Genomic DNA, 27,985 nt, shown 5'->3' with positions numbered 1-27,985 from the left:
TCTATAAGTTTTAACTGGTTTCATGGCTTCTTTAAAAAGCTGTGGCTGTGCTTTGAGCCAGGGAGATAGGAGTGACTTCCACCAAGGATGTAACTGGGAGAAAATTCCCCCTGGTTAGAGAGACGGCCTAAGAGCTTGAAGATGATTGGCTCCACACCACAGGGCCATGCCTGCCCAGATTTACCATGGCAGCCCAGAAAAGCTGAAAAAATTCAGGAATGCTGGCAGGTCTAGCTGATTGTAGTAGGAGTCAGAAATGGGGCTGCAGAGCAAGATTGGCATTGGGATTTAAATCCAGGAGCAGCAGCCATGACAAGAAGAACCACATGGCTTTGCATCTGGCTTTGCCACACAGCTTAGGAAGGTGGAAAGCAAGATGTATCAGCAATGCATGCAGAGCTCTCTCTTAGCAGTTTGTAAGAATGCAGGAGAGATGCTGAGGGAAGAAAAGGGGTGAAATGACTCTTGGTGGACCATGAGAAAGTGCCATGTGGTTTTGGATAAAGAACAGGAAATCTGATGACTTCTGCCCAAAATGGAGGCATAGGTAGACACACTGTGCCTCCTCACACAACCAAAATAACGTCAGCAACAATTTAGAAACAAAATAAAAACCAGATCCGACAGAAAATTGAAATGTATGGAAGTTGGACAACCAAAGAGTTAGTATATACACATTCATCCAGACCGGTAGGAAGGGCAGAGTTGGGCAGCCAGGCAGAGAGGGGTCGCAGCACAAAAAGTGGTGGCACTGGGTGTGTAAGGCATCTGGGGCACAAGATTGCAGCGGGCAGACCCAGTGAGTCAGCGACTGTGAAGTGAGGCACTGCACACAAGGTGCCTGGCTGTCCAAGCGATCCCACATTTGTGCTCAGACAAACCAGATGAAATTGGGCAGTGAGATAGACCACCCAACCCAAGGTCCCAGTGCTGGGAAATAGAGCCTCAGGACACTCATTGAAAACACCTGTGGAGTTTGAGGCACAGGGAAATACTCCCAGCATCACAGGAGAGTGTGTTGGAGAGACCCATGGGGTCCTAGAACATGCACAAGCCCACCAACACGGGAATTAGCACCAGAAAGGCCCAGTTAGCTTGGGGGAAGTGCTGAAAGGGACTGAAATTTGACAGAGAGAGGAGCAAGCACCATTGTCCCCTCTTGGACCCCGCCCCCACATACAGCATCACAACCCGGTGGCTGGGTTGTCCCACTCTGGTGAACACCTAAGGCTCTGCCCCTCATACATAACAGATGCGACAAGAAGAAGAAATAAATGGCCTGAATGGAAGAACAGATTAAAGCTCACAGCAAATACAACTAAGCAACCAAGAGATAGCCAACCTATCAGATGCACAGTTCAAAGCACTGGTGATCAGGATGCTAACAGAATTGGTTGAATTTGGTCCCAAATTAGATGAAAAAACGAAGGCTACAATAAGTGAAATGAAGGAAAATGCACAGGGTACCAATAGTGATGGGAAAGAAACCAGGACTCAAATCAATGGAGTTGACCAGAAGGAAGAAAGAAACATCCAACCAGAAAAGAATGAAGAAACAAGAATTCAAAAAAATGAGGAGAGGCTTAGGAAACTCCAGGACATCTTTAAACATTCCAACGTCTGAATTATAGGGGTACCAGAACGGGAAGAGGAAGAGCAACAAGTGCAAAAGTTATTTGAAAAAATAATAAAAGAGAACTTCCCCAATCTGGCAAAGGAAATAGACTTCCAGGAAGTCCAGGAAGCTCAGAGAGTCCCAAACAAGTTGGACCAAGGAAGAACACACCAAGGCACATCATAATTACATTAGCTAAGGTAAAAATGAAGGAGAGAATTCTAGAAGCAGCAAGAGATAATGGGACAGTAACCTACAAAGGAGTTCCCATCAGACTGTCAGCTGATTTCTCAAAAGAGACCTTGCAGGCAAGAAGAGGCTGGAAAGAAGTATTCCAAGTCACGAAAGGCAAGGACCTACATCCAAGATTGCTCTATCCAGCTAAGCTTTCATTTAGAATGGAAGGGCAGATAAAGTGCTTCTCAGATAAGGTCAAGTTCAAGGAATTCATCATCACCAAGCCCTTATTTTATGAAATGTTAAAGGGACTTATCTAAGAAAAAAGAAGATAAAAAAATGTATGGTAAAATAACAGCAAACTCACAATTATTAACAACCACACCTAAAACAAAAACAAAGTAAGCAATCAACTAGAACAGGAACAGAACCACAGAAATGGAGATCACATGGAGGGTTAGCAACAGGGGAGTGGGAGGAGGAGAGAGGGGAAAAGGTACAGAGAATAAGTACATAGAGAATAGGTAGAAAATAGACAGGGGGAGGGTAAGAATAGTATGGGAAATGTAGAAGCTGAAGAACTTATGACACATGGACATGAACTAAAGGGGAGGAATGTGGGTGGAAGAGGGTATGCAGGGTGGAGGTGAGGGAAGGGGGGAAATGGGACAACTGTAATAGCATAATCAATAAAATATATTTTAAAAACTATATGGGGTGTTTAAATGTGACAAATGTTTTAAAAGTAGTTGAAAGCATTTAAAGTATCAACTTATAAAGAATAAAAAGTTTGATTTATTAGGCAGTAAAATTTTCTAAGATTTGTGTTTAATTTTAAAAGTTTGGTTGCTGTCATAATAAAAACATTACCAAAAAAAAAAAAAAGAACTGGAAATACCAGTGACACAGCTGATGGTGCTGGGAACTGAGAGAAGGCTGCCAGCCAAGCACGGATTACTGGAAAGAACCAGAGGCTACCTGAGCCACGGACTTCTATTTCTTTTCCTGAGATATGGTACCCCAGACCAGGCAAAGGAGGGAAGGATGGACTGTGTGTTTGTGGGTGTTTTAAGGGACTTTGGGATTTTAATGAAGACGTTAAGTCATTACTCTTAAGTCTGTATAACTTTTGAATAAACGATTCCTTTCCTTTTCACTAATCTCTAGAATGGTGAGCTATAATTCCCTGGTGGTGGGCAAGGCAAACCAATACAGGGGGGCCCCAGGAGGACGGGGAGGGGGGTCCATTCAGTAACATTGTGCAACCCCTTCTCCAGTGGCCATACATGCGCAGTAGCTTTAAAGTAATACAACTACTTGTACATACACAATAAAAGCCCACCAAAACTAGCCAGGAGGGATCTACCCTGTAAGAATAGAATCCCTCCAGCCCATGAGGTCAATCTGTGCTTGGAGTTGGACTGCCCCCATGTTCTTTTCTATAAACTCTGTGTGTTCAGCTCCATTCTTTGTCCGCGATCACCAAGAACCTGGTTACCTATGCCCACCTGTGACATTATGACATTTCAGCTTAGAGAAGTTTTAACAGAAACACTGTACTTTCAAAAACCTATATAAACTCATAATGAACTATTATTCAGCTAGGAAGGAAATTTTTGACATACAATAAAACATAGATGGACCTTAAGGGCATTATTTTAAATGAAATAAGCCAGTCACAAAAATACAAATAATGTATGATTCCACACATATGGGGTACCTAAATTACTCAAATTCATGGAGACAGAAAATAGAATGAGGGTTTCCAGGAGTAGGAGAGAGAAAGAAATGAAAATTTATTGATTAATAGGTATAGCATTTTAGTTTTTGCAAAATGAAAAGTTCTGAAGTTTGGTATTACAACAATGTGAATAAACTAACACCATTGAATTGCGCACTTTACTTTTTAAATATATTTTACTGATTATGCTATTACAGCTATCTCGTTTTTTCTTCCCCTTTTTTCCCCTCCACCCTGCACCCCCCTCCCACTTGCCCTCCCCCACCTTAGTTCATGTCCATGGATCATACATGGATGTTCTTTGGCTTCTCCATTTCCCATACTATTCTTAAATTCCTGCTATCTATTTTATACCTACCATTTCTGCTTCTTAGTCCCTGTACCTTTTCCCCCATTCTTCACCCCTCCTCCTCTCTACTGATAACCTTCCATGTGATCTCCATTTCTGTGATTCTCTTCCTGTTCTAGTTGTTGCTTAGTTTTTGTTTTTGTTTTTTAGGTTCAGTTGTTGAGAGCTGTGAGTTTGTTGTTATTTTACTGTTCATAGTTTTTAATCTTCTTTTTCTTAGGTAAGTCCCTTAATACTTCATATTATAAGGGCTTGGTGATTTTGAACTTGACCTTGTCTGGGAAACACTTTATCTGCCCTTCCATTCTAAATGAAAGCTTTGCTGGACAGAGTAATCTTGGATGTAGGTCCTTGTCTTTCATGACTTGGAATACCTCTTTCCAATCCCTTCTTACCTGTAAGATTTCTTTTGAGAAATGAGCTAATAGTCTTACAGGAACTCCTTTGTAAGTAACTCTCTCCTTTTCTCTTGCTGCTTTTAAGATTTTCTCCTTCTCTTCAATATTGAGTAATGTAATTATGATGTGCCTTGGTGTGTGCTTCCTTGGGACTAACTTTTTTGGGACTCTGAGCATTCTGGTCTTCCTGGAAGTCTATTTCTTTTGCCAGACTAGGGAAGTTCTCCTTCATTATTTTTTCAAATAAGTTTTCCATTTCTTGCTCTTTTTCTTCTCCTTCTGGCACCCCTATGATCCAGATGTTGGAATGTTTAAAGTTTTCCCAGAGGTTCCTAAGCCTCTCCTCATTTTTTAAAAAATTATTGTTTCTGCATTCTGTTTTTGGCTGAATATATATTTTTTCTTTCTGGTCCAAATCATTGATTTGAGTCCCAGTTTTCTTCCTGTCACTGTTGGTTTTCTGTACATTTTCCTTTATTTCACTTTGCATAGCCTTCACTTCTTCCTCTATTTTGTGACCATGCTCAACCATTTCTGTGAGCATCCTGATTACAAGTGTTTTGAACTCTGCATCTAATAGGTTGGCTATCTCTTCATCTCTTAGTTCTATTTTTGATCTGTTCTTTCATTTGGGCCATATTTTTTTTGTCTCGGCATGCTTGTTACATTCTAAGGGGTGGAGCCTTAGGCAAATACCTAAGGCTCCATGGGCAGGACAACCCATGTTGCTGTGCTGCAGTGCTGTATGTGGGGGAGGGGTCCAGTATGGAATAATACCAACTGGCTTGGTTACCAGCTGGTTTTCAGTCAGTTCCCCCACTGCCCACAGGCAAATTGGGCCCTTTTTGTGCTGATTCCAAGATGTGTGGTTTTGTATATGTTCTGGAACCCTATGGGTCTCTCCAATGAGCTTTACTGTGAGAGTGGGCATTTCTCCCACCACTGTAACCCTCACAGGTTTTTATAGTCCTAGGTTTCTTGGTCTGTCTCACTCCCCACTTGTTCCTCTCTGTTTTTCTGCATGCAAATGTGGAACTGCCCAGTCCACCAGGCACTGTCTGACCTGGCCTACTACTCTAGGTTCTGCCTTGCCACAAGTCCTTTCCACCCTGGCTGCCCATCTCCACTCCTCCTACCAGTCTGGATGAATGTTTGCATAGTTTAAAATGATTAATGTAATATAATTTATACATGCATTTTACCAAAATTTTAAAAATGACAAGACCTGGCCAATGTAGCTTAGCTGGTTGAGGCACTGTCACATACACCAAAAGGCTGCAGGTTTGATCCCTGGTCAAGTAGCCTATAAGAGGCAACCGATCAACGTTTCTTTCTCACATCAATGTTTCTCTTCCTTTCTCTCTCCCTCCCTTACCTTTTCTCTAAAATAATAAACATGTTTTATAAATAAATAAATATATATATACATACAAAACAATAAGGCAGTAATAACAGAGAATGATCTCCATGATATATTTTAAGTAAGGAAATAAAACAAGGAAGAAATGTTTATTTTAGTATGCTACCTTTTGGCGGAAGATGAAAGGGAGACACCACATAGACACACACTCATACACGTGAACATTTACATTCACCTGCTTGCATATGTAGAAATATCTGGAAAGGTACAATACACAAGAAAGTATTAACAAAAATTGAATCTGTAGAGGTACTAGGTGTTAAAAGTGGGGGTTCCATGCACATAATCTATCTTTCCTTAACAGAATACTATAAATTTATTAAATATTTAAGTTTCACATCCACACAGAGAAAACCAATTGTCTTCAACTTTAGTATAAGTCCTTGACTTTATCCATATTGTTGGAAAATATTTGTTGTTTTTGTAAATGTACATATTTTGCAATTGAAACAGCATATAAATCATATTGACCAGCTAAAAACTGGTTCTGCTCCCTGAAAGCAGATCAATGATTAATACAACCCTTGTTATTTTACAGCACTGTGCATGTGCTACCCCCATTTTCTAGCTAAATCTGCAACCAAAGTCTCCCTGATCCCTTTTCAGAAACAAAGGGTCCATTGTCCAGGAAGATCTGGTGTTGAAACCTCTTATCATAAATAACCAAGTTTCAAGGTCCTCCAAGTATAACTTGCCCTATCAGCACACGTCTGCATACCTGGTCCCCCTAACTCCTTGAAACCCTTCCACTGTATGCCATCAGGAAGTTTGGATTTTAAGCATAAAGCTTCCTGTTCTCCTTGCTTAGCACCCTCTAAATAAAGAGACTAATTTCTTCATGGCACATCTCAGTGTTCAGCATTTGGCTCTTCTATAAGCTGAGAGGGATGAACTCTTATTCATTTTGGGTACACATTTATATAAGTGGTATCATGCCATAGATCTCACTCTGTCTGTTGCTCTTTCACTAAATACTATGCTTAAGCAGCCATCTCTATATGTTTATTTTACTTACTATTTTAGTATTGCAGAGTATTGTACAGTAGACCACTGCCTCCACATTGCCATGGTGGTGGACACCTAAGTTAATTCCAACCCTGCTACCACAACTAATGCTTAGATGAACATTCTCATCCTATGTACATGTTTCTCTGAAATATCGACCCAGAAATGGGGTTATTGGGCCATAGCTATAAGTTTTCATTTCTCTAAATTCTGCTGATTGCTCTCCAGAATGTCTATGCTAATCTACACTTGATCCCAATTTTTTAAAAAAGATTTTGTGATGCCTTTAAAAAGTAGAATATTGAAAATGAATTGCTATGTGTTAGGCATCTAGTCTCATAAATAAGTAGCATATGAATAACCAAGCAGCACTCACTGCTTTGGCCTGCAAGCTTTCCTGCATTTCTTTCAAACTCACAGTCCCATTTATGCACCAATATATGCTTTCAGTTGATAATTCCACATTCATTCTGATCCTTAAAAATTATTATTGTCTCCTTAAAGCACTTGTACCATTGTCATTCTCTAGCTTTCCTGTTTGTTCCTTGGGATTCCTGTGATATTGATTCATTTTATCTATGATGCTGGTATATCTATGGTATGGCCCTTAGCAGCATTCTTTGGGCCAAAACAAGGAATTCTCAGAATCCTGAGGGGCTTTAAAATGCTGGTGGGTCACTGCCTCATACATCCAAGTCATGTGTCCAAGGCAGAAACATAAAAGTTTTTAAGACTTATGCCTACTCCCTGCTTTTTGTGTTGATAAGAAAGAGGTCAGTCCTGGCCAGGTGGCTCAGTTGCTTAGAGCCTCATTTCATACACCAAAAGTTGTGGTTCGATCCTAGGTCAGGGCACATACCTAGATTGTGGGTTAACCTTGGGTTGGGGCAGATACAGAAGGCAACAGATTGATGTTTCTCTCTCTCTCAGTCCCTTCCTCTCTCTCTAAAATCAATTTTTTAAAAAAGTATCCTTCAGTACAAATTTAAAAAAGAAGAAACAGGCCTGGACCAGACAATATTGTACAAGATGCGGCAGGGTAAAGGATGGCTTAACTTTTATAAATATCCCTAAAACTTTACTCTTTTGAACTGTACATGAACCATCCCATTATCCACTCACCATGAAGTGAAAAAGTCTCATGAGAATCTAGTCTGACTTAACCATATCCCCTGGGAACTTACATCCCACTGTCTCAGTACTGGAAAGGAGCTAGTTATACCAGTAATGAATGGTATGTATGCACATATTGTACACACATATAGAAAAACAGTGGAAAGAATGTATAAAAATGTTAATGACTTCTTCTGAGTCATCTTCGCACTTTTTTGTATGTTATAATTTTTTAATTTCAGTTACATGGAATTGGTTAATCCTAATTCATAACTTCTGACATACTTTCATCATTGGTTCACCAGTGGCTTGCTTTTAGTTATCTTGTTAGGTCACCAATTATTTTAATAATGTAGAAAGAACCCATGAAAACACCACTTAAAATAAAAACTACATCCTTCATAAAAATTCACATAAATTTATGATTATGAACTAGAACCATTTTCCTGCCTCTCTCCATCAAAGACAATTCCTTGTTTATCATTTTCAGCTTTTATTTTTATAGTTTTATTGCATTTATATAAATTCTTGAACATGCACATATCTGCAAGCAATTAAAATTTATGTTAATTCAGTATAACTTATTAAAATGTATTTATAAAATCTATTAGAATTTATCACTTAATATTACATTTCTAAGATTCATTAATATTATTCCATGTTACTGTAGTTAACTTTTTGAGTACTATGTGAATGTATCACAATTTATTAATTTATTCTCCTGTCTGGGGATACTTGAGTTATTTCCAGGTTTTAATAATTATAAACAGTTCTCCTGTGAATATTTTGAACATGTTTACTGTTGTTTATATGTATGAATCTCTCTTGAGTATAAATATCTTGAGTGAATAGATGATATGACCAAAATATTTACAATCCCACCAGCAAAATCTAAGAGATCTTGAAGAGGGACATCCTCTCCATCACTCGGTGGTAAGCTCACTTTTTTCTTTTGCCAATAATGTGGTATTTCAACTCCCTAATCAGTAATTATAAGAATATATGTTTCTTCATGTCATTTGTGGGAGACATGTGTTTCATCTTCTATGATGAGTTTGCACATCATTTGCCTATTTGTACAGTTTTGTTTGTGCTTTCCTTGTTGATTTAAAAGAGATCTTTTCACTTGTGATATTATACTTTTCCAGTTGTTAATTGTGAATATCTTCTTCTAGTTTGTAACTTGTCTTTTCACTTTCTTTAAAATATTTCTCAGTTTTCTCATTAGTAGTTAATCTCTTAAGCATCTTTTCAGAGACAGCTTTCACACCAAATTTTAAATCATATTCCTCTCCCCCTCTCTCTCCCTGTCTTCCTCCCTGCATCTATCTATCTATCTATCTATCTATCTATCTATCTATCATCATCATCTATCTATCACCTATGGGGGACCACCCATGTATGGGAAACGAGGTCAGTCAGGTTTCCTCACCCTGATGTCTGGGCAACTAAGAGAAGCAGCATTCCCATAATCTTGAGAATGGGCCTGATAAGCAGCATTCTCATAACCTTGAGTGGACCCACATGTGAAGAGTCATGCTTTGTTATATAATATTTTGGCATCCTGCTGGCTTCATGAGCATTTGGTATGTAAGGGAGTTGGTGTTCCCTACCAGTATGGCACGTGGCTTGTGGCATGGTATGGATCACACACCCATGAATAAAGGCATGTCAGGCATCCCCATGACTCTGCAAAATTTCTTCCATCTGCCCAAATCCTGTGCATTGAAAGGCTGTAACACAACTCCAAAAATGGAATTTATTTATTTTAAAAATGTATATTTATTCTCACATGTTTAAACTTCAGTCATATTCAAAGTACTCTCTGTTTAATGCAATATACCTATTGAGACTTCTTTTCCACTGCTCAAAACAGTTTTTGATCTCATCAATTGTGATGAATTTTAGTGCTTCTGCCATTTTTTGTTTCCCCCATGCCCCACCCTGCCAATAGGGAGGGTGGGGCATGGGGGTCATGTCATTTTTGGTCCAAAACTGAGTGATGAACACTCAGTGCAGCATGGACAGGTGCTCTTGTAAATCACCCATCATGAAATGGGCAAAAGTGTAGAAAGAGTCTTCAAAAAAATTCAACGAAGCTGAACACAGCCTCACAACAATGCCACTGATATACTGATACAGATGGGCTCCTAGAACACTTACAAAATGGGAGAAGCCTATACTACAAGGGGATTCTTCTCAAGAACACAGTTCTAGGAAGAGGGTGAGAAAGAGAAACATCAATCGGTTGTCTTGTACATGCCCCAAATGGAGATTGAACCCACAACTACACATGTGTCCTAACTGGGAATCAAACCCATGACTCTTCAGTTTATGGAATGATGGTCCAACCAACTGAGCCATACTGCTAGGAATCCTCTCTATATTTTAAGAGCTTTAAAGTTTTGTTGTTGACATTTAATCCTTAATATGTCTAACGCTGTTTTTACTGAACCAAAATGGAGGATCTGGAGAAGATCCAAGATGGTGGAAGAATAAGTGGAAACTACACTAACCTTCTCCCAGGACTGATTAGGAATTACAACTAAATTCTAGAGAAGTCATCCAGAATAAACAATTGAAAGATAGCAGGAGACAAGCCTTATAACCATGGACAATCAGGAAAAATAGTTTTACTACAACATGACTGGTAGAGAGCACAGAAGAGACATGAGAGGGCTACCACAGGCAGCAGCTAAAGTGCCAAAGGAATATTTCAGAGGCTGGGGGAATTCCTACTGAGAAGTGTGGGGTGTCTAAACCCCAAGCTGGGAACCCCAGCATATAGCACCAGAGCCAGAAAGGAACCAAGATAATATTCAGTTGTGAAAAGTGGCACTTGGGCACAGTAGCAGAGGAGGTGTGTGCCTGTGGCTGCTGCGGCAGCCACAGTGGTGCACCCATCCTGTGGGGATGTCCAGCTGGCTAAGAGGAAGACAGAGACACCTCTGAAGAGAAGAGCAGGGCTCAGGGAGTCAGCAATGCCCAGAAAGACTTAACTCAATGGGAGAGCCAAAGTACCCAGAGAAGACTCTGAGAGTCCCTAGCATCTAGGACAGCAAAGAGCAAGAAGGTGGTGTGTGACTTGCCCCTACTTGGTGCACCTCAAGGATGGCACAACTGGTGGACTGAAGGCATAGGCTGGGCTCAGAAGGGCACTGGGGGCCCAGCAGTGAACTGAGGAACTGGGCTGGTGCCTGGACAACTGGGAAGAGTGTGCTCAGACCTGACCCCCATTATCAGCAAAACCACAGGAAGGGAGAAAAGTGAAACCAATCCCCCCTCAGCTCGCTGCAGCCAGGAAGACCAGCAGACTGGCTTGAGTGGTTTAAAGCCAGCAGGAGCTTATCTTTTTCCACCCATTCCAAAAAGTGGCTAGATGGGTGAAATATCATGGTTAACACTATACATATCCAAAGGATCTCCTATCTCTTCTCTATGGGTTGGTACTTTAAATAGTATAGAATACACTCCCACTGTCTTAATCTATTTCGCTTTCCCTTTCCAATTGATCACATAAAAGAGTAGGTAGGAGCTCTGAACACCAGTATACCTGCTGGAAGAGGAAATCCACCAACAAAAGGAACCACCTACAGATATAACAGAAGAAGATAAAGTAGTAAGTGGAAACCACACTAACCTCCACCCAGGACCAATCTGAAAATACAACTAAACAGTTGAGAAATTACTCAGAACAAACAACTGAACAACAGCAACAGAGAAGCCTCAAAACCTCATACAGACAGAAGTAACAGCTTCAACACAACCTGTCCATACCAGCACAGTAGAATACAAGAGGAGGTGGATAGAGTGACCCTCAGTTAACCAGCTGTAGGGAAGTGCCCGCCAAAGAAAGACCCAACAAAAATCAAAACCGAAAAACATACAGACAACCAACATAAACAACAGCCGAAGATCAGCAAGCTCAGGAGATCAAGGAGACTGCACTACTGAATATCACAGGTCTCGTACCATAGAAGCACACACCACAAACCCAGGGAGTCAGAACACATAAATTTAAGAAGCAGAGGCTAATGAGAAGTGTCTCACAAATAATGGGAAGACAAATAAACAATCCCCAAATAAAAGGAAAGGAAGAAGCCTGAGAAAGAATGCTAAGTGAAATAGAGGCAAGTCAACTATCAGATATTGAGTTGAAAGCAGTGGTTATCACCAAGCTCAATGAGCTCACAGAGAATTACCAGAACCTACAGGGAAACTACAATGAATTCACTGCACACTATATCAGCATGAAAAAGGAAACAGAAAATATTAACAAGGGCCAAGAGGAAATGAAGAATACAATTTCTGAATTGAAGAACAGAGTGCAAGGAATCAAAAACAGGCTCAGTGAAGAAGAGGATTGGATCAGTGAGCTGGAGAACAAGGTAGAACAAAACACCCAGAAAGAGCAAGAAAAGGAAAAGAGGCTTGGAAAGAATGAAGAAGGGTTAAGGGAACTGCAGAACAACATGAAATGTAATAATATTCATATAATAGGGGTACCAGAAGGAGAAGAAGTGGAAGGGATAGAAAACCTGTTTGAAAAAGTAATGATGAAAAACTTTCCTAATTTGATAAGAGAAAAAGACACAAATGCAGAAAGTACAGAGGGTCCCAATCAAAAGGAACCCAAAGAAGCCCACTTCAAGACACATCATAATTAAAATGGCAAAATTCCAAGGCAAAAAGAGAACCTTAAAGGCAGCAAGGGAGAAACAGGAAGTAACATACAAGGGAGCCCCAATAAGGCTAGCAGCTGACTTCTCAATAGAAAGGCTCCAAGCCACAAGAGATTGACAAGGAATATTCCAAGTAATGGAAACCAAAGGACTACAACCAAGATTACTCTACCCAGCAAGGCTCGCAATTAAAATGGAAGGCCAAATAAGGTGTTTCCCAGACAAAAGAAGCTTTAAAGGATACATCTCCTCCAAACCAGCTCTGCAAAAGATGATAAAGGGACTGCTTTAAGAACAGGAATAAAAACAGTGAAAAAGAGAGGAACACGGGTACGAAAAAATGCCAATGAATAAGAACCTATCAATAATAACCTTAAACATCAATGGATTAAATGCTTCAATCAAAAGACATAGAAGAAATGAATGGATAAGAAATCAAGACCCACACATATGCTGCCTATAAGAGACCCATTTCAGAACAAAAGACCTATACAAAGTGAAAGTGAAGGGCTGGGAACAAATATCCCAGGCAAATAGACAGGGAAAAGAAAGTCTGGTAGCAATACTCATATCAGACAAAATAGATTTCAAGAAAAAAAAAAGAGCCATAAAACGAGACCCAGAAGGTCCCTTCATTATACTCAAAGGAAGGATCCATCAAGAAGACATAAACATTGAAAATATATATGCACCCAACATAAGAGCACCCAAATATATAAGGAAAATCTTGGAGGACTTTAAGAAAGATAATGACAGCAACACAATTATAGTAAAGGATTTTAACACCCCACTGTCAAAAATGGATAGATCTTCCAAACAAAATATTGAAAAAGATATGGTGACTATGAACAATGCCCTAGATCAAATGTACTTAACTGATATACAGAGAGCCTTTCATCCCAAAGAAGGAAAATACACATTCTTTTCAAATGCTCATGGAACATTTTCAAACATAGACCACATGATAGGGCACAAAACAAGCCTGAATAAATTCAAGAAAACTAAAATCATATCAAGCATTTTCTCTAACAACAAGGGACTGAAACTAGAAACCAACCTCAAGGGAAAAAACCCAAAACACTCAAAACCCTGGAGATTGAATAGCATTCTATTAAACAATGAATGGGTCAAGAATAAGGTTGTGGAAGAAATCAGAAAGTTTCTGAAAACAAATGAAAATGAACTCACAACAAACCAAAACTTACGGGACACAGTGAAGGCAGTCCTGAGAGAGAAGTTCATAGCAATATAGGGCTACCTAAAAAATATAGAAACATTTCAAGTAAAGAACCTAACCCTACAAGAACTAAAAAAAAAACTAAGACAGCCCAGAGCAAGTAGAAAGAATGAAATAACCAAAATCAGAGCACAATTAAATGGCATAGAGACTAAAACCACAGTTCTAAGGATCAATAAATCCAGCAGCTGATTCTTTGAAAAGATAAACAAAACTGACAAGCCTTTAAGCAGACTCATCAAGAAAGGAGAGAGGACCCAAATAAACACAATCAGAAATGATAGAGGAGAGATTACAACTGATATGACAGAAATACAAAGGATTGAAAACAATTACCACGAAGAAGTATATGCCAAGAAATTGGAAAACCTTAGAATAAATGGACAAATTTCCAGAAAAATATAATTTCCCAAAATTGAATTAAGAAGCAGCAGAAAGCCTGAACAGACCAATAACAGCAGATGAAATTGAAGCAGTAATAAAAAAACTCCTGACACACAAAAGCCCTGAACCAGACAGTTTCACAAAAGAAATTTATGAAGCATTTAAGGATAAGCTAAACCCTATCCTTCACAGATTAACCCAAGAAATCCAAAAAAGAAGGAAAACTCCCAAACACTTTTTATGAAGCCAGCATGGTCCTAATCCCAAAACCAGATAAAGCCATAAGAAAGAAAGAAAATTTCAGTCCAATATTGCTGATGAACATAGATGCTAAAATCCTCAACAAAATATTGGCAAACTGCATCCAGCAATATATTAAAAAGATCATACACCATCATCAAGTGGGATTCATCCCAGGGATGCAAGGATGGTACAATATTCACAAATTGATAAACGTAATATATCACATAAACAAAAGGGAAGGCAAAAATCACATGATCCTGTCAATAGCTATGAAAAAAGCATTTGAAAGGTACAACACCCATTTATGTTAAAAACACTCAGCAAATTGGGAGTAGAGGGAGAATTCCTTAACATAGTAAAGGCCATATAGGAATTCCAGCCAAGATGGAGGAATAGGTAGATGCACTGTGCCTCACACTACCAAAACTAAAGACAACGAAAATTTAGAAACAAAAATACAACCAGAACAGAGAGAAATAAAATGAATGAAAGTCTGACAACCATTCATCCAGACCAGTAAGGAGGGATGGAGTTGGGGGCCTACAGAAAGGGTTTGAGGGGTCTTGGCAGGAAAAAGGGGTGGCTGGCAGACGTGGGCGCACAGGGTGCAGGCGGCAGTTGGTGGACACCAGAAGCGCAGCGGCAGCTGACGGACCCAGTGGCAGACCCTGGGCGAGGGAGGCAATGAGCAGAACCAGTGAGAGGCGCAAGGCAGCTAGCTGTCCACAGTCACACATTCGCACACAGATAAACAAGGTGAAAACAGGCAGCGATACAGACTGCGCAACCCAGGGACCCAGTGTGGGGAAACAAAGCCTAAAAGCACCGATTGAAAACACCTGTGGGGGTTGAGGCTGGGAGAGGCTCTCGGCCACACAGGAGAGCTCCTTGGGAAGACCCACAGAGTTCTAGAAAGTACACAAGCCCACCCATCCAGGAGCCAGCACCAGAAGGGCCCAATCTGCATGTGGGAAGTGGCAGTAGGACTGAAGTCCTAGACAGAGCGGAGCAGATGACATTGTTCCCTCTTGGACCCTTTCCCCACATAAAATGTCACAACCCAGCAACTGAAGTCCCCTGCCCTGTTGAGCACCTAAGGCTCCGCCCCTCATACGCAACAGTCACAACCAGACCAAAGCGGGATTGGAAAGATGGTTCAAACAGAATTAAAAGCCTCTCAGCTAGTACTTTTAAGCAAATGAGAGATTGCCAACCTATCAGATGAACAGTTCAGAGCACTGGTGATCTGGGTGCTCACAGAATTGGTTGATTTTGGTCACAAATGAGATGAACAAATGAAGGCTACAAAAGGCGAAATGAAGAAAAATGCACAGGGTACCAATAGTGATGGAAAGAAAACTGGGTTTCAAATCAATGGAATGGACCAGAAAGAAGACAGGAACAACCAAACAGAAAAGAATGAAGAAACAAAAATTTAAAAAAAAAAATGAGGAGAGGCTCAGAAACCTCCAGGACATCTTTAAAAGTTCCAACATCTGAATTATAGGGGTACCAGAAGGAGAAGAGGAAGAGCAACAAGTGGAAAACTTATTTGAAAAAATAATAAAGGAGGACTTCCCCAATTTGGCAAGGGAAATAAACTTCCAGGAAGTCCAGGAAGCTCAGAGAGTCCAAAACAAGTTAGACCCAAGGAAGAACACACCAAGGCACATCATAATTACATTACCCAAGGTAAAAATGAAGAAGAGAATTCTAGAAGCAGCAAGAGATAAGGGGAGAGTTACCTACAAAGGAGTTCCCATCAGACTGTCAGCTGATTTCTCAAAAGAGACCTTGCAGGCAAGAAGGGGCCGGAAAGAAGTATTCCAAGTCATGAAAGGCAAGGGCCTACATCCAGAATTGCTCTATCCAGCTAAGCTTTCATTTAGAATGGAAGAGTAGATAAAGTGCTTCTCAGATAAGGTCAAGTTAAAGGAGTTCATCATCACCAAGCCATATTATATGAAATGTTAAAGGGATTTATCTAAGAAAAAGAAGATAAAAAATATGAACAGTAAAAAAAGACATCAAATTAACAGTAACAACCACACCTAATACAAAAACAAACTAAGCAAGCAAATAGAACAGGAATAGAACCACAGAAATGGAGATCACATGAAGGGTTAGTAACAGGGGAGTGGGGAGAGGAGAGGGGGAAAGGAATAGAGAATACGTAGCATAGACTGTAGGTAGAAAATAGACAGCGGGAGGGTAAGAATAGTATGGGAAATGTAAAAGCTAAAGAACTTATGACACATGGACATGAACTAAAGGGGGGGAATGTGGGTGGGTGGGGTGGGTAGGGTGGAGGGGGGTGAAGGGGTAAAATGAGACAACTGTAATAGCATAATCAATAAAATATATTTAAAAATAAAAATAAAAGCCATATAGGAAACACCTACAGCCAACATCATACTCAATGAGCAAAAGCTAAAAACTTTCCCACTAAGATCAGGAACAAGACAAGGATGTCCACTTTCACCACTCCTATTCAACATAGTATTGGAAGCCCTAGCCACAGCAATCAGACAGGAAAAAGAAATGAAAGGCATCAAAATTGGAAAGGAAGAAGCAAAACTGTCATTGTTTGCAGGTGATATGATAGTGTACATAGAATCCTATAGACTCTACCAAAAAACTACTCAATCTAATAAATGAATTTGGCAAAACAGGCAATAGAGAGTCAATATTCAGAAATTGAAGGCATTTCTGTACACCAACAATGAAAAATCAGAAACAGAAATCAGGAAAAAAAATCCCATTTGATACAGCAACAAGAAAAAAATAAAATACCTAGGAATAAACCTAACCAAGGAGGAAAAAGACCTGTATTCAGAAAACTACACAACACTGAAGGAAGAAAGTAAGGAATACACAATCAAATGGTAGCATGTACCATGCTCATGGGTTGGAAGAATTAACATCATCAAAATGTCCATATTACTCAAAGAAATTTATACATTCAGTGCAATTCTTATTAAAGTATCAATGGCATATTTTAGAGATATAAAAAAAAATCTCAGAACTTTATGTGGAACCATAAATGACCTTGAATAGGTACAGCAATTTTGAGAAAGAACAAAGTAGGATGTATCACAGTACCCGATATCAAACTGTACTACAATGTAGGAGACCATTCTGTGTGGTGTGGGCCCAGCCCCTAGTGGCAAACATTTACTGCAAAATAACTTCCTAAAAACCATGCTAAACCTTCCAAGGACCATTATAACCAGTTCAACCACTTTTGCCTTTTCATTTGCAAATACCCCTCTTCTGTGATGTGATTACTGGCATCCTCTCCTTTGTTTTCTGTACAAGGTAACCACCTAAAGTGAACCTGTGCATAGTTAATGAGTACCTTCATGTAATGTGCCCAGTAAGACAATAAAAGCTCATTGGAGCAAGGGCTGAGACTTTTGCTACCCTTGAGAGAGAAGCCACACACCATTTTTTCCCACAGGATTTGGTAGTCCGTATAAATTTCTTTTGTTTCAGCTACAACATTGTGGACCCCACAAGTGGGGGTCTGAGACACTACAAGGCCACTGTAATCCAAACAGCCCAATACTGGCATAAGAATAGACATATAGACCAATGGAACAGATTAGAGACCCCAGAAATAGACCCAAGTCTCTATAGTAAATTAATATTCGACAAAGGGGGAAGCAGCATAAAATGGAACAAAAATAGTCTCTTCAGCAAATGGTATTGGTAGATGTGGACAGCTACATGCAAAAAATGAAACTCAATCACCACCTTACACCATACACAAAAATAAATTCAAGGTGGATAAGACATCAATATAAGTAGTGACACCATAAAATTCCTAGAGGAAAACATCTGAAGGAAAATCTCAGACATTTGACACAGCAATATTTTCACTGAGATGTCCCCTAGAGCAAGGGAAGTAAAGGAAAGAATAAACAAATGGGATCTCATCAAAATAAAGCTTCTGCATGGCTAAAGAAAACAGCATTAAAATGAAAAGAAAACCACCTATATGGGAAAACATGTTTGCCAATGATGTCTCAGTCAAGAGTTTGATGTCCAAATTATGTAAAAAACTCACAGGACTCTACTCCAGAAGACAAAAAACCCAATTACAAAGTGGGCAAAGGACCTGAACAGACACTTCTCCAAGGAAGACATAAAGAAGGTCAGAGACATATGAAAAGATGCTCAGCAACACTAGCCATCAGAGAGATGTAAATTAAAATCACAATGAGATACCACTTCACAAAGGTCAGAATGGCCATCATAAACAAATCAACAAACAAGTGTTGGAGAGGATGTGGAGAAAAGGGAACCCTATAGAATAGTATAGAATTTTCTCAGAAAACTGAAAATGGAACTGCCTTTTGGCCCAGAAATTCCACTGGTGGGGTTATATCCTAAGAACTCTGAAACACCAATCCAAAAGAACCTATGCATCCTGATGTTTGTAGTTTCACAATTTACAATAGCCTAGTACTGGAAGCAAACTAAGTGCCCATCAGTAAATGACAGGATCAAAAAACTATGGTACATTTACACAATGGAATGTTACACAGCAGAAAGAAGGAGCTCCTACCTTTTGGGACAGCATGATTGGAAGTGGAGAGCATTATGCTAAGTGAAATAAGCCAGATAGTGAAAGAAAAATACCATATGATCTCATCTATAAGTGGAACCTAATCAACAAAACAAACAAGCAAACAAAATATAACCAGAGATCTTGAATTGAAGAACAATTTGACAATAACCAGTGGGGAAGTGGAAGCAGGTAATAGGGGGAAGGGTTTTCAGGAACAACTATAAAGGACACATGGAAAACACCAAGGGGTGGGGTGAAAGGAAGGGAGGGAGATGGTTTTGATTGGGGTTTGGGGGCAGTTTTGAGGTGTAAATGCAGACAAGTGTACTTGAACAGCAATAAAACAATTTTTTAAAAAGGGTAGAAATAGAAAAACTATAAGGGTTGAGAGGATTAGTGGAAATCTCCCACGTAGAAAATAGGAGAGAAAAGGTAAGTAAGTTAGAGAAAGGGTCCAAGAAATTCAACAATGAAGTAACAGGAATTCCAGAAGGATAATAGAGAAAACAGAGAAGAGAAATCTTCTATAAAATAATTCCAGAAAACTTTCTGCATCTGAAAGATACACTCGACCCACTCTAATGTGATTCACTGGAAACTTTCAGAGTACCAGGACAAAAGGGAAGCTCCTACATGCTATTTTTCCTTAAACAATCTTGTAGACTATTTAATTATTTACACTATACTGTATTACAGCTCAACAAATATTTCTCAAGTGTCTGCCTTGTTCAAAGAACCAGAATTCAGGGTTCTCACCTATCTTAAAAACACCAAGGCTCCAGACAAATCAGAATCTCTGGGGTGGGGGCCCAGGCACTGGTAGTTTTACAAGTTCTCTAGGTAGTTCTAAGGTGCAGCCAGTTTCAAAATCACAGTGGTGCTGCTTGGTCAGAGAACAGCAAGCTGCAGGGTGACAGAAGACTTAAGCACTAGTCCCTATACATAAGCTTATAATTAAGTTGAGGGATATTTAAGTGGTAACTACAATTGAACCTAAAGCAGAATGAGTTATTGTATATATAAGAGAAGGCTCCAAGGAAGAAAAGATTTCTGGCTAGGGCTGCACTGTCCAATATGGTGGCCATTTATCTTAACTTTAAATAAAATAAAAATTCAGTTCCTCAGTCACACTTGTCACATGTCAAGGGCTCAAAATCCACATGTGGCTAGTGGCCACCACTTTAGACAACCCTTTATCTGATGATGATATTACCATCATCAGAGAAGGGTCTGTTAGCCAGTACTTGGCTAGAGAGGCCAAAAAGAAGACATTTACAGCTATATTACAGCTGGATGGCTGAGTGAGAAAGCTGTCCACACAGACCAAAGGCATAGCTATGATCAAGATGAGGAACGTTCAAGAGTCAGAAAGCAGATAAATTTGGCTAGAGCTCAATACCTGGACATTATATCCTTGAACCAACAACTATAAATAAGAAAGGTTCTGGAATTGGGCTACCTGAGTTCAAATTTAAGCTTTCTAGGATTGGTCTTTTCATCTGTATAATGGGGATAATATAACCTATCTCACAGGGCTCTTGTGAGAACTAAATACAATAACAATTATAAAGGCTTTATTGTAATATCCATGACCTAGAAGTTACACAATAAATGAAATCTATTATTATCACTTTTACTGTAAAACACATTGCAATAAGCTGTGAAAGCATAATTACATGTGTGGCTCCTCTGACGGATTGCTAAAAAGTGATTGTCCTTGAAGACTTTGCCACAGTCTTCACAACAGGCCTCAGGGCCAACCGGATGCTTTTTCCTATCACAGACATTCTTGGCTGAACCCTGGTCTTCTTCATCCTGAACAAGTTCATAATTTTTAAGTTTGATGGATCTCTGAATCCTCTGCTTGCTGTACTGAATCTGGTGGTCCTGTCCATCCTGGGTCTTAAGATTATAGTTCTCATCTTTTCAGCAAGGGTTCCCTCCCTTCTACTTAGCTCGCAAGCAGGCTCAGATTCTTCATTTCTTTTGTTGCTGTCTGTTCATTCAGGATACCATTGTCTACCTCTTTAACCACAAAGTTTTGTGTGTTCTGAACTTAATTGTTTACTCTCAGCTGTATTTCTTCCTCTGCAGCCAGTTCTGATTTCCCCTTCTGCAAACTGTTGACTTTTCTTGGTCTTCCTCATTTTCACTTCAGTGGATCATTTTTCATATTAGAAATAACAATCACTGGAGCACCAGGCATGTTCAAAGTTATGGGCTTTGGGGAACTATGATTATTTTGAAAGTCTGTATATGCTTTTACCAGGTCAAAGACTTTTAAGAACTGAGCAGTAGCTAGGATTTGTTCTGTACTTACGTTACTGGCCTGAAGACAACCTGTGTAGATGAACTCCAGTAGGATACCAAATGTGTCAGCTACCATGCCTTCCAGCATATAAGTGGACTGGCCAATCCACCCCTCTTTGGCAAACATCATTGAGAAGTATTCACTACTAGCAGCCAGTAAGACTTTGTGGGCCCAGAAATGCACATTCTCCACAATTAAATTAATGTCACAGAGAAAACCTTTCTTCCCCTGGTCCTTGAAACTAGCCAGGACAGTGTTACTGTGAGTGTCTGAGTGTACAACAAGGTGCCCAGATGGCTCTGATGATGTTTTTGCCCTTTTCTTTAGAAGACAAGAAAAATTAAGCCTCTTGGGGCTTCTGGCGAGGTGTGGATCGCAGCCAGCCCATCCAGTGGCCTGGTGGGTGCACCCACACTGAGCCCTCCCTGGTTTTCAGCTCCCTGGGCCTGCCACTGGGGTTCTTGTGTCGCCCATCCTTCAGCTCCTCTGCTGCCTCAGATCTCATCTCACATTTTAATTTTTCCCAATCTTAGTATGCTTTTTTTCTTTACTCTTACTATTCCTTGTCCTTCTATCATCTCAAAATAACTACCCTTTCCTCTAGGCATCTCTTAAGCTTTTCTTTCTTTCTTTTCCCCCACTTAATCCCATTCCACTTATATTAATCTTAGCTCATTTGTTGCTGACATTGCTGTGTTGGATCTTCTCCAATTTGGTCCTTATTTATTTATCTTTTTAATGTTTTCCTTTTTCTTTCTATCTCTCACTATATTCTTTTATACATTTCTGTTTATATCTAGTACTATATGTTTCCCTTCTCTTGCTCCATTCCACATTCTTTACTCCCTTTGTAATTTATGATGTAAGTTTTACTTTTTCTGTTCACATTGCCCTGATTCCCTACTCTTGTTACTGCTCCTCCTTCCATCTCTCAAAATCACTTTTATTTTATTTAGTCAATTCATATTGATTTCTCTTTTCTTATAATAGTCTTAATCTCTTCACATCCTTTTGGCTCATTTGCTGTTGAAAGTGTTATTGTAGGTGGGGGTTATTTTTGCAGGTATAGGTTTGTTTCCTGGGCTTTGTGGTTTTGTTCTGGCAGCACCTCCATAACAGCATGCAAGACATGGTGGGCAGAGTGATGCTCAGTCAGCCAGATGGAGGGAAGTACCCACCCAAGAACCACTCAACAAAAATCACAACCCAATTACAACCAAAGAGCCAACATAAATGGCATAAAGGGCATCCCAAGAACATGAAGTTCAAGAGATCAAGGAGACTGAACAACTGAGTCCCACAGGTCTCCTACCATAGAAGTTCACACCATGAGGACAGGGAGTCAAAGCAGATCAATCTAAGAAGCAGAAACAAACAAGAAATGTACTTAAAATGGGGAGACAAAGAAACAACTCCCAATCAAACAAAAAGGAGGAATCCCTAGAAAGATTGCTAAATGATATAGAGGCAAATAAACTATCAGACCTTGAGTTCAAAATAATGGTTATAAGTAAGCTAAATAAGCTCAGTGAGAACTACAAAGTACTGTAGGAAAGCTATAAGGAACTTTCTGCAAACTACATTAGCATGAAAAAGAACATAGAAAATATCAGTAACAGCTGGAAGGAGAAGAATACAATTTCTGAGTTGAAGAACAGATTAGAAGAAATTAAAAGCAGCCTAGATGAAGCAGAGGATTGAATGAGTGAGATGGAAGACAAGATAGAAAAAATTTCCAGAGAGAGTAACAATACAAAAAAACAACTCAAAAAGAATGAAGAGGGTTTAAGGAAGCTGCAAGACAACATGAAATGTAATAATATCCTTATATTGGAATACCAGAAGGAGAAGAAGATAAACAAGGGATAGAAAACCTATTTAAAAAGCAATGGCAGCCCTGGTTCATGTGGCTCAGAGGACTGAGTACCAGACTGTCAACCACAGGGTCACTGGTTCGATTCCCAGTCATCACACATGCCTAGGTTGTGGACCAGGTTGCCAATAGGAGGTGCATGAGAGGCAACCACAGATTGATGTTTTTCTCCCTCTCTTCCTCTCTCCCTTCCTTACTGTCTAAAAATAACATAAATTCTTAAAAAAGAAATGCAGTGACAGAAAACTTCCCTAATTTGATTAGAGAAAATATCATGCAACTCCAGGAAGTACAGAGTGTTCCAATCAAGAAGAATCCAAAGAGACTCACTACAACATATAATAAAAATGGCAAAATTTAAAGACAAAGAGAGAATATTAAAGGCATCAAGGGACAAACAGCTAGTAACATAAAAGGGAACCCCAATAAGGCTGTCAGCTGATTACTCAACATAAACACTACAATCCAGAGGGGAATGGCAACAAATATTTTGAATAATGAAAAGCAAAGGCTTGCAACCAAGACTACTCTACCCAGCAAAGTCCTCATTTAAATTGAAGGTGAAATAAGGAGCTTCCCAAACAATTAAAAAAAGCTAAAAGAACACATCTCCACCAAATCAGCATTGCAAGTGATGCTAAAGGGACTAGTTTAAGAAGTAGAAGAGTGAGAAAGGAACACAGGTGCAAAGGAAAAAATGACAATGAACAAGTACCTATCAATAACACCTTAAATGTAAATGGATTAAATGCTCCAGTTGAAAGACATAGGGCAGCTGAATGGATAAGAAAACCTGACCTGAATATGTGCTGTCTACAAGAGACCAACTTCAGAAGAAAAGATCTACACAGACTGAAAGTTGTAAGGGAAGGAAAAAAATTCTCCAAGCAAATGGACATGGAAAAAAAAGCTGGGGAAACAATACTTATGTCAGACAAAATTGCATTCAAAGCAAAGGCCATAAAAAGAAACAAAGAAGGATACTTCATAATATGTAAGGGAGTAATCCATTAAGAAATATAACCCTTGTAAACATGTATGCGCCCAACACAGGACCACCTATACATATAAGGAAATTCTTAAAGGACTTCAAGAAAGTGTTTACAGCAACACAGTCATTGCAGGAAATTTTAACATCCCACTGTCAACAATGGAGATGTTTCAAACAAAGAGTCAAGAAGGATATTGTGGCATTGAACAACATTCTAGATAAAATGGACTTAATTGAATATATAGAAACTTTCACCCCAAAGAAGCAAAATTAACATTCTTTTCAAATGCACATGGAACATTTTCAACATAAACCACATGGTAGATCACAAAAAAAAAAAACCACAACAAACTCAAGAAAATTGAAATCATATCAAACATCCACTTGACTCACAATAGCTTGAAAGGAAACAGTCCTCAAAGAAAAAATGCAAAAACATTCAAATTCATGGAGACTGAATAATTGCTTTTTAAAATATATTTTATTGATTATGCTATTACAGTTGTCCCATTTTAGCCCTTCACCCCCCTCCACCCTACCTACCCCCTCCTGCCGCGGCCAGCGAGGCAGTGGGTTCGAGACGCGCAGTGACGGACTGAAAAGAGAGAGCGACCAGTTGCTCTGGTGGCAAAAGGCAAGTTTATTGAAAACTCCTGTCATTATATAGTGAGATGTTCTAAAAATAGAATGCTTGCTACGCAATGAGAGTCTTTGTTCAAGAAAGTTTACACACCCCTTCAGGTCACGTACAGAACATCCTGGTTTAGATTAACTCCAAGGACACGACGCATCGCCCCAAGGCTCCGGCACCTCCCTGTCCTTCTCTTGGGAACAATCCGATAACAAACAAGGCCGGGGTAATGTCAGGTCACCTCCCCCGAGGCCAAGGAACAGGCCCAAGCATCATTCTCACAATGCAGGACCCTAACTCTTGACCCCTTCCTGGGGGCTTGGTTCCCCACACCCTCCCACCCACATTCCTCCCCTTTAGTTCATGTCCATGTGTCATAAGTTCTTTAGCTTCTACATTTCCCATACTATTCTTGCCCTCCCCCTGTCTATTTTCTACCTACTGTCTATACTACTTATTCTCTATACCTTTTCCCCCCTCTCCTCCTCCCACTTCCCTGTTGCTAACCCTTCATGTGATCTCCATTTCTGTGGTTCTGTTCCTGTTCTATTTGTTTGCTTACTTTGCTTTTGTTTTAGGTGTGGTTGTTACTAACTGTTAGTTTGATGTCTTTTTTTACTATTCATATTTTTGATCCTCTTCTTTTTCTTAGATAAGCCCCTTTAACATTTCATAAAATAAGGGCTTGGTGATGATGAATTCCTTTAACTTGACCTTATCTGAGAAGTACTTTATCTACCCTTCCATTCTAAATGAAAGCTTAGCTGGATAGAGCAATTCTGGATGTAGGCCCTTGCCTTTCATGACTTGGAATACTTCTTTCCGGCCCCTTCTTGCCTTCAAGATCTCTTTTGAGAAATCAGCTGAAAGTCTGATGGGAACTCCTTTGTAGGTTACTGTCCCTTTATCTCTTGCTGCTTCTAGAATTCTCTCCTTCATTTTTACCTTGGCTAATGTAATTGTGATGTGCCTTGGTGTGTTCCTCCTTGGGTCTAACTTGTTTCGGACTCTCTGAGCTTCCTGGACTTCCTGGAAGTCTATTTCCTTTGCCAGAATGGGAAAGTTCTCCTTTATTATTTTTTCAGATAAGTTTTCCACTTGTTGCTCTTCATCTTCTCCTTCTAGTACCCCTATAATTACACCACAACTTACACCATACATGAGAATAAACTCCAAATGTATAAAAGACTTAAACACAAGCTGCAACAGCATAAAAGTCCTAGAAGAAAACATGGGCAGTAAAATTTCAGATATCCCACACAGCATTTTTGCCATATCCTCTAGGGCAAGGGACATAAAGGATAGAACAAACAAATGGGACTACAACAAATTAAAAATCTTCTGCATGCCTAAAGAAAACATTAGCAAAATGAAAAGGGAACCAACCATATGGGGAAAACCTACTTGGCAATCATACCTCAGACAAAAGTTTGATCTCCAAAATATATAAAGAACACACATGACTCCACACCAGGAAGACAAACAATCTAATTAAAAAATGGGCAAAGGACCTGAAAAGACACTGCTTCAAGGAGGACATACAGAGGGCCCATAAGCATATGAAAGGATGCCCAACATCACTAGCCATCAGAGGGATTGAAATTAAAACCATAATGAAATAACACCTCACACCAGTCAGAATGGTCATCATGCCCTGGCTGGTGTGGCTCAGTGGACTGAGTGCTAGACCATGAACCACAGGATCACCAGTTCGATTCACAATCAGGGCATATGTCTGAGTTGCAGACCAGATCTCCGGTGAGGGGTGCATGAGAGGCAGCCACACATTGATGTTTCTTTCCTTCTCTTTCTCTTTCCCTTCCCCTGTCTCTAAAAATAAGTAAATAAAATCTTTTTAAAAGATTGGCCATCATTAACAAATTAACAAACAACAAGTGCTGGCAAGGATGTGGAGAAAGGGGAACCCTTGTGCACTGTTGGTGGGAGTGCAGATTGGTGCAGCCACTGTGGAAAACGTTATGGAATTTCCTCAAAAAACTAAAAATGGAAATGCCTTTGACCCAGTGATTCTACTGCTGGGATTATACCCTTAGAATCTTGAAACACCAATCCAAAAGAACCTATGCACCCCAATGTTCATAGCAACATCATTTACAATAGCCTGGTGCTGGTAACAGGCCTAAGTGCCCTGTTACCACCCATCAGTAAATGAGTGGATCAAAAAACTGTGGTGCATTTACATAATGGAATACTATGCAGCAGAAAGAAAGAAGGAGCTCCTACCCTTCACAAGAGCATGGATGGATTTGGAGAGTATTATACTAAGTGACAGAAGCCAGATAGCAAATGACAAATACCATATTATGTCACCTATAACAGAAATCTAATGAACAAAATAAACAAATGACAAAAATAGAACCAGAGGTATGGAAACAAGAAACAAACTGACAGGGACCCGAGTGTAGGAGGTAGGAAGATAAGGGAGGAAAGAAGGATAAGTGTGTCATTAAAGAACAAATATAAATGATCCATTGACATGGACAACAGGGTGGGTATTGACTGAGGGAATACAGGGTTGGGCAGGGTAGGATTGAGCAACAGGGGAAAATTGGGACAACTGTGATAGAGTGTAATAGAAAAATTAAAAAATGGAAGTATTATTACCTTTTGCCAAAAAAAGTCAAACTCGTGAGGCAGGTGTTTGTGCAAAAAAGAAAAAGGTATATTTTGGCGCCACACCACCCGTGATGGTTGTGGACTCTCATCTCAAAGATCATAGCCATCCACCTGCTCAAGCCCACAGTTCTTACAGAGATAGGGAGGAAAAGGTCTGTTTCTAGTCCAATTATCTTTCTAGCTTTCAGGCCTCTCTATCCATTTATCTTTCTGACTTTTGGTACACTCATGGCCCTATTCATTCATATCTCTAGCTTTTAGCATGCTCAGTGTAAGAACATACCCCTTCCTCCATCTTGGCCAATGGACAGAGTCTCCCATGGCACTGTTCTGTGGTAACAATTCCCCCCTTCAAAATTCTGGACCCTCGTAATCTTAAAACATAAATGGATGAAGATTTCATTCTTCTGTAGTTACCTCCTGCTGGCCAAAGATGCTGTCTTGCCTATATCTAGTTCCAGAGATTCTTACTTTCCAACAAAGGAAAGGGGTCAGGAATAGAGGGAAGCATTTATGTGAGAATGAAATTTTGCTATCTTCCGAAGGCACCATATGTTATCTTCAGAAGGCAGTGTATGTGGTGTATTGAGGATGGCACTATTGAA

At 39.7% G+C, this 27,985-nt stretch overlaps 1 pseudogene; it reads right to left on the bottom strand.

The window, feature by feature from the left end:
• LOC123816314 overlaps window positions 1-27,985 on the bottom strand; it is a 37,033-nt pseudogene that overhangs the window by 4,850 nt on the left and 4,198 nt on the right.

The sequence above is a fragment of the Phyllostomus hastatus genome, unplaced genomic scaffold, assembly GCF_019186645.2.
Source record: "Phyllostomus hastatus isolate PE091 unplaced genomic scaffold, TTU_PhHast_1.1 phas_contig_2, whole genome shotgun sequence".
Lineage (NCBI taxonomy): Eukaryota > Metazoa > Chordata > Mammalia > Chiroptera > Phyllostomidae > Phyllostomus > Phyllostomus hastatus.
This window is presented reverse-complemented; position numbering and strand designations above follow the sequence as displayed.